The 10,184-nt window shown below is 35.9% G+C and overlaps 1 long non-coding RNA gene across 5 annotated transcripts; it reads right to left on the reverse strand.

Moving 5' to 3' along the window:
• Window positions 1-3,449: 3,449 nt before the first annotated feature.
• Window positions 3,450-7,096, reverse strand: LOC128990169 (uncharacterized). Of its 5 annotated transcripts, none has more exons than XR_008490496.1 (4): window positions 6,995-7,096; window positions 5,847-5,966; window positions 5,261-5,361; window positions 3,450-3,606 (listed from the first exon to the last, which is right to left on the reverse strand). It is a non-coding gene; the product is annotated as an uncharacterized LOC128990169 (long non-coding RNA). The 5 variants fall into 5 exon arrangements; XR_008490498.1 differs by having other exon boundaries at window positions 7,001-7,034; XR_008490497.1 differs by lacking the exon at window positions 6,995-7,096 and adding an exon at window positions 6,755-6,841.
• Between the last annotated feature and the right edge of the window lie 3,088 nt (window positions 7,097-10,184).

The raw sequence follows: 10,184 nt of genomic DNA on the forward strand, positions 1-10,184 counted from the left end.
TCGTAGTAGGACGATGACGTCATTAATTAGTTCAAATTTGCTCCACAAGCGGCGCGCCAGACGGATTCGGGATGAAGATGATGACGTCACCGTTTCTCGCGACTCGCGAGCGGAGAGAGCAGGCGTAATCAAATTCGTCTGCTACTTGATTTGTCAACTGTTGAGTTAGGTTAAGAAGCATTAATTTACTTGCAATAAGGTTTTTTGTAATAATTAGGCCTACAATTTGATTAATTAAGTTAAGTGGATGTTAGAACGTCAGTTTAACTCTTGAAAGTAATTAAGTGAACATAATTTATCGATGTAAATTAATTTAATAAGTTAAGTTAGCTCTTAAACTCAAGTAAGTTAGGCCTTAAAACTATTTTAACTGTGGGTGTGGGACATTTACATTAGTGAAGATATGACACTGTGACAAAACACCCTTAAATTTTAAATGATGTATGCATAACTTAGGGCCTAACGATTTCATTTCAATAACATCCAGTCAGTAACTTTAGTTGGTTACACTTAGAGCTATCCCAATTAATTTTGATAACTACTTGGCTGTAACCAGTAAAATAAAAAAAAACTAGGTTAACATTAAAAAACAAGCTCGAAGCCTTTGAATTAAGGCTATCTAACTTAGGCCTAGCTTATTCATTTGAGTTGTTAACAAATCAGTCGATAGATAAATCTAAAAACCTTGCCTACTTGGTCAGAATTGATCTGAAACTAAGATGCCAGATATAGTCTGTGGAAATACTGTAAGTTAGCATCTAATGTTCTAATAAAAAGCAAGCCTCGACTTGAAAACTAGGTTTGCTTTTATAGCAGTGAAAACCAGTTGAGTGTAGCAATCATGTTTCATGGTTTTTAATGAAACAATAAATATAAAAAAATGTTTATGGATATAATACAAAATACAAATGTTCCCACACACTGCACTGTTAGCCTTTACTACTTCCTTCAGCTCTTCCTACGTCGTGGACCTGTTTCCCTTCCTTCCCATGGCATTTTAGGATAGCCGATTCATTAATCTTAATGCCACAAACAGTTCCCACACTCAGCACCTTTACTACTTCCTTCACCACTTCCTACGTCGTGGACCTTCTCCCTTCCTTCCATGGCCTTAATGTAACTGCCACAAACGGTTCCCACTCTGCACTGCTAGCCTTCACTACTTCCTTTTCCCCTTCCTACCTCGTGGACCTAATTCCCTCTTCCCTCCCTTCCCATAGCATTTTAGGATTGCCGAAACATTAGTCTAACCAGGGCAGCGTTAAGGGTCAGTGAAATTCTGGTCAAACCCAAAAGCAGCGCCCCCTTTTTTCCTAGTGCGGGCGGGCGGTGGTTGGGGGGCACCCCTAAACCTCCGGTGCCCCTGGGCATATGCGCAGTCTGCCCGTTTATAAAAGTGGGCCTGAATCTAACTGACACAAAGGGTTCCCACACTCTGCACTACAATAGGTTGGTGTGTTGCTACAGAAAATAAAATGAGTGTTTTTTATTCAAATCTTGAACGCTTAATATGAAATAAACAAATTTGTCAAAACAAAAAAGTAAATCGGTTGGTGGTCTAGGTCTTATCAAGAGACCTGCGGTAACAGCTTATTCCCCATTTGGAAAATTCACTAAAATTAGGTGTAATGGCGGAGGCCGTATTAAATAAAAATAAGTAGTTTTTAAACGATAAATACTTACCTTATACCATTGTCTATTGGATAATAGTCAAAGCTTATACCTAAATATTGAGAACTCACAGTACCTAAAATGTGCTGTGGTCAGGGAAATTAACAGAATTCCGTCAGGGAATTCTGTTAATACACTCACGTCACTTAAGATATTTTTGTGGGAACCCAGTTCAAATACCTTGGGAATTACTGGTAAAAGACTTAGGTCGGTATGATTTTACCTGTTCAAAGAGGCTTCCCAGGATTTGGGATGACAATTGATTGTACCGTTTTGAAATGAGCTGGTACATATTCCAGTCTTAACATTGTATTAAATAACATGGTAAAAACTTAATTCCTTTTTGTGGAAGCTCTATAAATATTTTGCCAGTTATGAGGTTGTAACCAGGAGCCTTGTCAGAATGAAGATCGTTGACGATGATTGATTTCACCTACGATGATATTTACTTCTGCAATGAGAAGTCAAGTTGTAATGGAGACTACAAATACTCAAATATCTCTTCCTCGTTGTTTACTTCTGCATTTGATTTGAACACATCCTCAAAGTATTGAGCAAAGGCTTCTCTGTGTTACATTTGGCCCAGGCAATTAGACTTAAAAAAAAAAGTTAATTTAAAGTTTAGGTCGTTTCATAACTCACCAGGAAATGCAGGCTCCCCCGGTGAAACAAGACGTCGCGAAATCTGCCAACTTACCAATATGGGAGCCGTGTTCGCGACTGGAATGCTATCCACCCCCTTAGCAAAATATGATGCTATGTAATAGTAATTTTTAATTTGGGTAATTCCGTTTGATATTAGAACAGTTTGACAACGAAACTTGTGTTTCCGTGACTGGAAAACTCCCCCCCCCTCCCGATCTCTGATGTCAACATGACGTAGGAACCTGCTTGGGGGGGGGGGGGGGTAGTTGTCCGGGGGACAGTCTTCCGGTGACCCACTCCCCATAGTGAATAATCTTAGGCTTCGCCATAGGTGATAGAGATCGGGTACTTCTCACTGATGTACTTCTCATACCAGTGATTATTGATATTATATAACAACTGCTTTAAATGTTAAGATGACCTATTAAAATGTTTATCAATTGGATTCCTGCTATTTTGCCAGATTCTTCTCAAAATATATCCATAAGCATTAAGCAATCAAACTACGTAAAACAGTTTAGGCTACTTACAGTATCCTCCAAAAGATTAAAAAGGAAATTTTGAATTTTTTTTTTCTCCGTTACCAATAATTGTACAAACACTTTAATGTACTAAATTATTTTTATATTTTTAAGCTATTCAAAATGGTTTAGAGAAGAATTGGGAATTTTTATGTTTTGAGGGTCAAAAATTAGAAAAACCCCATAACACCCTGTTCCCATAGTCTGATCGTGCTGGTTCGGGAACTCATTCAAGTTTATCCTGCCCTACACCTTCAAGCCAAATTTCATCAAAACCAGACAAAATGACTTGAGTTATCACGTTCACGGACATATTTATAGTTGTTATATATATATAACAATTTGAATGAATAGTTTTTTTGGCCTCTAAGGACATCAAAATGAAAAAGTATATCAGTCCCGGGTCTAGGTCTGATCGTGCCACCTACAGTGATAGTTAATTCTCTCAATACATTCGATATGCTTGATAGGGTCACATAAATATATCTTAAGACTAATATTTTCTCACTACTTAAACCAAAAATAGCAATATAGGCCTACCTTGGACAAATTGTAAATATTAATCAATTGAAACAAAAGAGTTGTTGAAATATAGTTTTATTTATAAAACACACATATTTATTTTCCAAAGCTAGCTTTTAAAATGTAGGTGTTAATTTTGTAAAGTAAAAGAATAAATTGTTAAATTAAAAATAACTATTCTTGGTCTTTGTTTCCAAGTGTTGGGTGTTGCTTGGCTCCAGAACCAGGAATATTGTCCCATTTGTTCCTAAAAAAAATTGTAAAACTATAGTACAAATATGGCAATGTACATTGTTGTAACAATATTTTTGGTCTGTAGACTGGCATAGATTTAAAACATTGACAAATTGATCGGCTGTTGGCAAAATATTTCCTACAGTTACCTAACAATGTGCATGTTCTCTCACTGATTTTAGAAAGCAAAGTGGCCAATTCGCTCATCAGTGAGACAATGTTAACATTGTCTCACTCTAATTACTTTGTCTCAATCACTCCAGATTTGCAACGTGAAGGCACGAAATAGTGAGCGTGTAACATGCAGACAAGGTCATATGCGCGCAATATACGTTGGCAGCACTGGCTGTAAATCAGCTGGTCAGCTGTTGTATCATTAAATGTAATATTAAAAGTTCACTTCTGTGTAAAAATATGTCACGTTTCTTTACCATTTATTTGTTTTATGGTAACTGTAGGAAAAATATAATGTACAACTCGAGTGCAAAGTGCAATTGCCTCACTCGAGAAACCATTCCACACTCGCCTACGGCTCGTGAGTAAGTATTTCTCTCGAGTGAGTCAATTGCTCCCTTTTCTCACTAGTTGCACAAATAACTATATTAGAGAGGAAGAAACAGAATAGACACATCTCTTCTGACTGCAACACTTGAAATAATTTTCACTCTGTAAAAAACATTCATCGTCAATTTTTTATGTTCTGGAACTTAAGTGTTATATTTTTCACTATGCCTAGTCATAAACCGTACCTATACAGTAGAACCTCGCTACGGTAATTCGAAAACCTATATAATTAGAAATGTTTGTCTGTTCCCCTCACAAAGCCTCTAAAATTAAAAAAAATAATATACCGATAGTACAAAGTAGTACAAAGTAGTTTTAAGCTTAATACAGCCTCTACAATTTGAATTTTGTTGCCATAATTAAAACTGTTACTTCCAAAATTCGAAGTCAACCTCTACAATTCGAACTGCATTACCGTAAGACAAAAAATATCTTTGTTGAAACATGAACTGACAATCCGTCCCCCAAGATGTGTTCATTAGTCTCCATTCTCTCAAACTCCACACTTAAAACTGGGACCTCCACAATTCAAATTTTATTTTTCTGACCTCTATAAATCAAACTCTTTACATTTTAAACTTCCCATAGTTCGAAATATATTTTCTTTCCTCTGAAATTCGAATAAGCTAAGTTCTACTGTACTAAAGCCTGGTTTACACGGGTAGAGTTGTTGGTAGTGTAGAGTTTATAGTAGAGCTACTTTCTTGTCCACTCTACCGATTTTAAGCAAGCGACTGTTCACACATAGTAGAGTGTTGATGATAGTTTGTGAACTGTTTGTTCCACCTCCATTCCCAAAATGAGTGTTATAAACCAGTTACAAGACAGTGTCACTCTATCAGAAACTCTACTCTACTGCCGCGGATCTCATTTACACAAGTATAGTGTGCAGGAGAGTGACAATTTCGCTAGTGGTGGGGGAAGTAGAGTAGAGCTACTATGCCACATGTTGCTAGTAACTCTACTCTACCACCTACTATCTACTATACTAGCTACTAGGCGCCAGTGGGTGTTTACACGGGTAGAGTTACTATACTAGAAACTCTACTCTACCCATGTAAACCAGGCTTTAAGCCTACTCACTTACCACTACTAAGACTTACCTTGTATTTGGCTCAGACCTCTTGATTTGGCTTGTCCGAGCCAGTCTTTGATTAACTGCCTCTAACTCAGGGTCTGTCGCTTTAGCCGAAGATGCATGAGTCTAAACATAAAAATAACACAAATTTGTTAGTGATGGGTTGAATTATGATTAAGATCATAAAATCAAAAATAAATCTAAAAAAGTTGTTGGCATTAACAAATTTAGGTAAACATTTACTTTGATCCTCTATAGTCTATAGGCAGCCTACATATTTTTGAATGTGATGAGTGACTACCTGAAGAAACATTAAGAGGATAGCTTTGCAATAGCCTACAATTTTATTAAAATGGTAAATTAAATCTTCTCTAGCTGGAATAAACATGATTTAATTTTTCCCAAATACATGTTGGTACATAAAACTATAAGAAAGCCTCGACTGTCAGATGCTTCAGCAAAAATTGATAGCGGCTCTGACCATTGCAGTGATCTCGTATTTGATTGGCTAAGCCAAAAGGGATCCAGCAAGAGACTACCGTTGACTTATCACTATTGACATTAATGCACACATGGATATGATTACAAAATAATATATTAACTGTTCTTACCAAATAAGGTAATCTTGATTTAAAACAAAGATCAGAATTCAACACTCGTTTCTTCTTGAACCGTACTGATCAGATGTTACTTTTGATGCCTTGCATTTTGTTGAGCCACCTTCAAGGAATCTGTAACAAGACAATAATAACTTAGTGTAAGTTAAACATAAGTTATCGATTTTTTTTTGTCGAGGCATATAAATTTTAGGTAAAATGGTGGTCAAGTTCATCGGGTTAACATATATCATTTGTCTCAAAGAGGTGAAAGGTGAGTTAACTTAGTCTTAAAATGGATCAAGATAATGCTTTGACTTAATGTAACCAAACATGCATGTAGGCTAGCCATTTTTAATTCATTAACTAAGACATAGTTGGATGAGCCACTTCAGTAACTTTGTCGTACAGCCAGTTTATACTGACACCCGCAGAGCTTCCTGGATCAAACTCGCTATCGGCTTAGTCATACAATTTATTCATCCTTCATCCATCCCTTGCGATCAAACTGTTTTATGCTAACTTACCGACAAGTGTTCGTGCCCTATATGTTACCTGAAACAATTTAAATGTGTATATACTTTGCGGAGCCTACTCTTAATTTTAGGCCCTGGTAATTTATTTTATAAAAGAACATTTGACGAGCCACTTGCATTTCATAAAATCTGAACCACATCCGTCAGTTAGGCCTACGATTAAAACCTAAGTTGTAACTTAATAGGCCTAAGTAAGTATTTGCCTATCTTCAAGACAGTTTGTATAAAGCACTGTCTTTATTTCCGAAAATACAATACAAAGTTTTAACAATTTCGCTACTGTTAGAATCGGCTCCGCATTACAAGACAGCAAAAAGCAGGCAGCTCCAGCAATACCTTGTTTAGGTGATGAGACCTTCATGAGGCTGAAAGTTCTAAATAACTTACTGTTGTAATGCCTTCAAATGCCAATTCAAACTATGAACACTATGCCTAACTGATAAATAAGTAGCAAATAACAAGTTAGTGTCAGTAACTTAGTAACAGAAATCTTGCAATAATAATACTGTTGTAATGCCAATTCAAACTATGAACTATGCCTAACTGATAAATAAGTAGCAAATAACAAGTAAGTGTCAGTAGTAACAGAAATCTTGCAATAATAATAAAAATACTAAAATACTCAACTGCAACTCTTGTCTTCTGCTGCACCGATCGATGTATCAACATCAACAAAACATCAAGCCAAGCCTAAAAAAAAGTAAAGTTGATGACGTCATAACGGTGTCGGCTGCCTGACTAGAGTGCTGCCCGTGGAACAAATTTGAACTAATTAATGACGTCATCGTCCTACTACGAGTCCTCCCCTCATTGCGACCGGGAGCTGAACCACGGCCCCCTTTAACTACAGGCCGCGGCCAGCGAGAATTGGCAACGTCGCACTGAGCATTAACTCCCGGCCATTTCACCATTACGGTAGTACGAAACTAGTGGTCGTGGTTTAAATATACTGCATTTTTACACCCTTACAATTGAGATAAAATTTTGAAATTTTGTACAGAGCTAGGGAATAAACCCTTCATGCCAATGGTATGGTTTTGAAAATTAAAATTTTATTTGGTAGTACATATATATATTTTTAAAATTAACACAATAGAAAATTTTTGGAATAGTGAAGTGAAAAAGTTAGTCGCCTACTAAAATTTTTGTTTGTTGGTCAGAGAAGTTTCGTCTGTGAGAAAGTTGTAGATAATTAAATATACTTTAATTTTTGTATTTAACTTTTCTTTCTATCATGCTTAGTTTTGTTAAAATTTTGGGTTGAACAGAGTGACCAAATCTCAGTTTTATGGCACGGCGCGGCGAGTAGCGCTGCTCGCAACTGTATTGTAGTATCGCATAGCTAATAATTAATTAATGTAGGCCAACTGAATTATTTCAAGCATTTTAATATGCCTTTTGGTTATCCACAAGAATATTACTTTTGTATCAAATACTGCACGACTTAATGTCTTCATAATTAAATACCGTAGCCTAAAACAAAAATGCCTTTTCCTTTTAGTTTTAATAATTTTGCTGTAGTTTATTATGAATTTTAAGTAAGTGTTTTATTTACACGTTATTATGTAGTATTATGAGAAATAAACCATTATAATAACTAATCCATTGATAATATTCTTGCAACAGACAATCGGAAGTTGGGGCTACCGAAAACTTTTAATTTAGCGCTCATCAACCAATAGTGGCGTGGCGACCACCATCTTCATTGAATTAGGTGGAATTAGCGAATAACTAAAATTAGCGACAACCTGTACCTATAATTAGCGTGCAGTTGTTCTTCTGTGTTGGCTGGTTTTTAGTGACTAGTGGTTTTTATGTCAGATATCGATATTTTAGAAATAGCTGAAACTGTTTGAATTTTTGGAATAAATAATTTGAAGGAAATAGTATCAAAAATTATTTTGAGAATGAGCAATATTTTTTAAATATCTACACGAAAGTAAAAAAGACCAAAATAATAGCCAATGTAACCATTGAAAAATGTCAATCCTTTCTTGAATAAAATAACTTTATTTATTGCTTTTGTTAATTTTTACTTTGTATAGTAAACGTCATCATTCCAATGATAAAACAATAGCTTACACAGAAGCTGTAACTAAATAACATTGCAGATAGGATTTACATTTTAAGTGTTTAACAATTAATAAATCATATAGAGTAAATACGTAGAAGAGACGGAAGAAAACTACAATCATGCGCCTACTTATACGTTCAATCATGTTCAATGTACCGTAAAAGGTTTTAATAAATATTGTATTACATTCTTGCATTGACACGAAAGCCTCACATAATTATTTACTCCTTTTCCTACACATCAGTGTTAACAGATATAAAACATCTAAATTAATAGATAATTCGCGTGCTTGTTCCAATCCTCCGCGGCGCGAGCGCGAGCGTTCACTGGTGTTGTGGTGAAGCGTAGCTTAGCCATCCAGCCATCCGATGCGGTGTTGCCACTTCGAACGCCGCGGCCTGTAGTTAAAGGAGGCCGTGGCTGAACACACAAACACAAGAAGAAGAGGCGAAACGAAAACAAGAAGAAATTTTCGTCTGCAGTGCTGTGCTATGTGCTAGTGCTAAAATTTTGATTTGACTTCCGATTGAATATTATTTATTGCTGAGCCCTGAGCCCTAACAGCAGTGTTCTCAGACGTACGATAATTATCGTTTTGTACGATAATTTAGCCTCCCGTACTATGTACGATACGTCACCGTACGATAATGCTATTTGTACGATAATTTGGGCAATTGAAGTACTCTTTTACAAAATTGGTTTGGGAGGTTATACCAAGTAATTCGGAAACATTTTTGCTGTTTTAAATCAAAACTCAGAATTTATTAGAGATGGGATATAAAAATCAATACATAAAAAAATCAATCTTATGAAACCTATAAGTTAACTGTTATTAAAAAAATTAAAAGGAAAACATTTCCATTATATGTGCTTCTGAACTTCTGCTTGAATGCTTCTGCTTCTTCGCTTCTTCTGCTTCCCCTACACCGCGGGAAAGTCTGTTACCATAAGAATAGACCTTCCGTACATAATCTCGCCCAATTGGCGAATTATTGGGCCGCGGCCTTCGAACTGGCAACGTCGCAAGTGATGTTGTAACAGCTGATTTTTTTGGAAGCAACTAATGGTATTTGTGTATTTACGAAAGAATGATTACTGGACTATGACAATATTGACTCCGCTTAAAAATGTACAGATATAGATTTTAATTCATAATGTTTCAATTTTCAATTCTGTATGTTTTATTTTCAATATTTTAATAAATGTATGTTCATAAATTAAAAATTAAATCAATAAAGTGCGAATTAATGAGATGATGTCACCTGTCTGCAATGTTTGGCTTATGGGACGTCTGTCACTGAACAACACCACTGCGATGTTGCCAATTCTACCAGGCCGCCGCCTGTAGTTAAAGGCGGCCGTGATTATTGGCGTAGTGCATGCACAGAGCATAGAATAAATGGAATAAGAATGGTGGAAGGAAAATAGGAAAATACAGGTGTAGTGTTTGTGTTTAGGTTGCTGGGTAGGTACAGCATTAGAGTATTATATTGCCTGTATTCACATAATTTCAGTTACTATGATTATTACATCGTGCAAAACTAAAAATAATTTGGTTTTATGGCAATTTTAAGATTTATAACAAAAAAATATATAAGTCTATTAGGTATTTATTGATAACATCAATACTCAAGCCAGTTACGATGGTTATTTAAAATTGTACGATAATTTTGCCTGAAATACGATAATTTAGGACCGCGTGTACGATATTTGACTCCGGCCAATCTGGGAACACTGCCTAAC

This window comes from Macrosteles quadrilineatus, unplaced genomic scaffold (assembly GCF_028750875.1).
Source record: "Macrosteles quadrilineatus isolate MER2022 unplaced genomic scaffold, UCM_ALF_1.0 Scaffold_3__2_contigs__length_128488019, whole genome shotgun sequence".
Lineage (NCBI taxonomy): Eukaryota > Metazoa > Arthropoda > Insecta > Hemiptera > Cicadellidae > Macrosteles > Macrosteles quadrilineatus.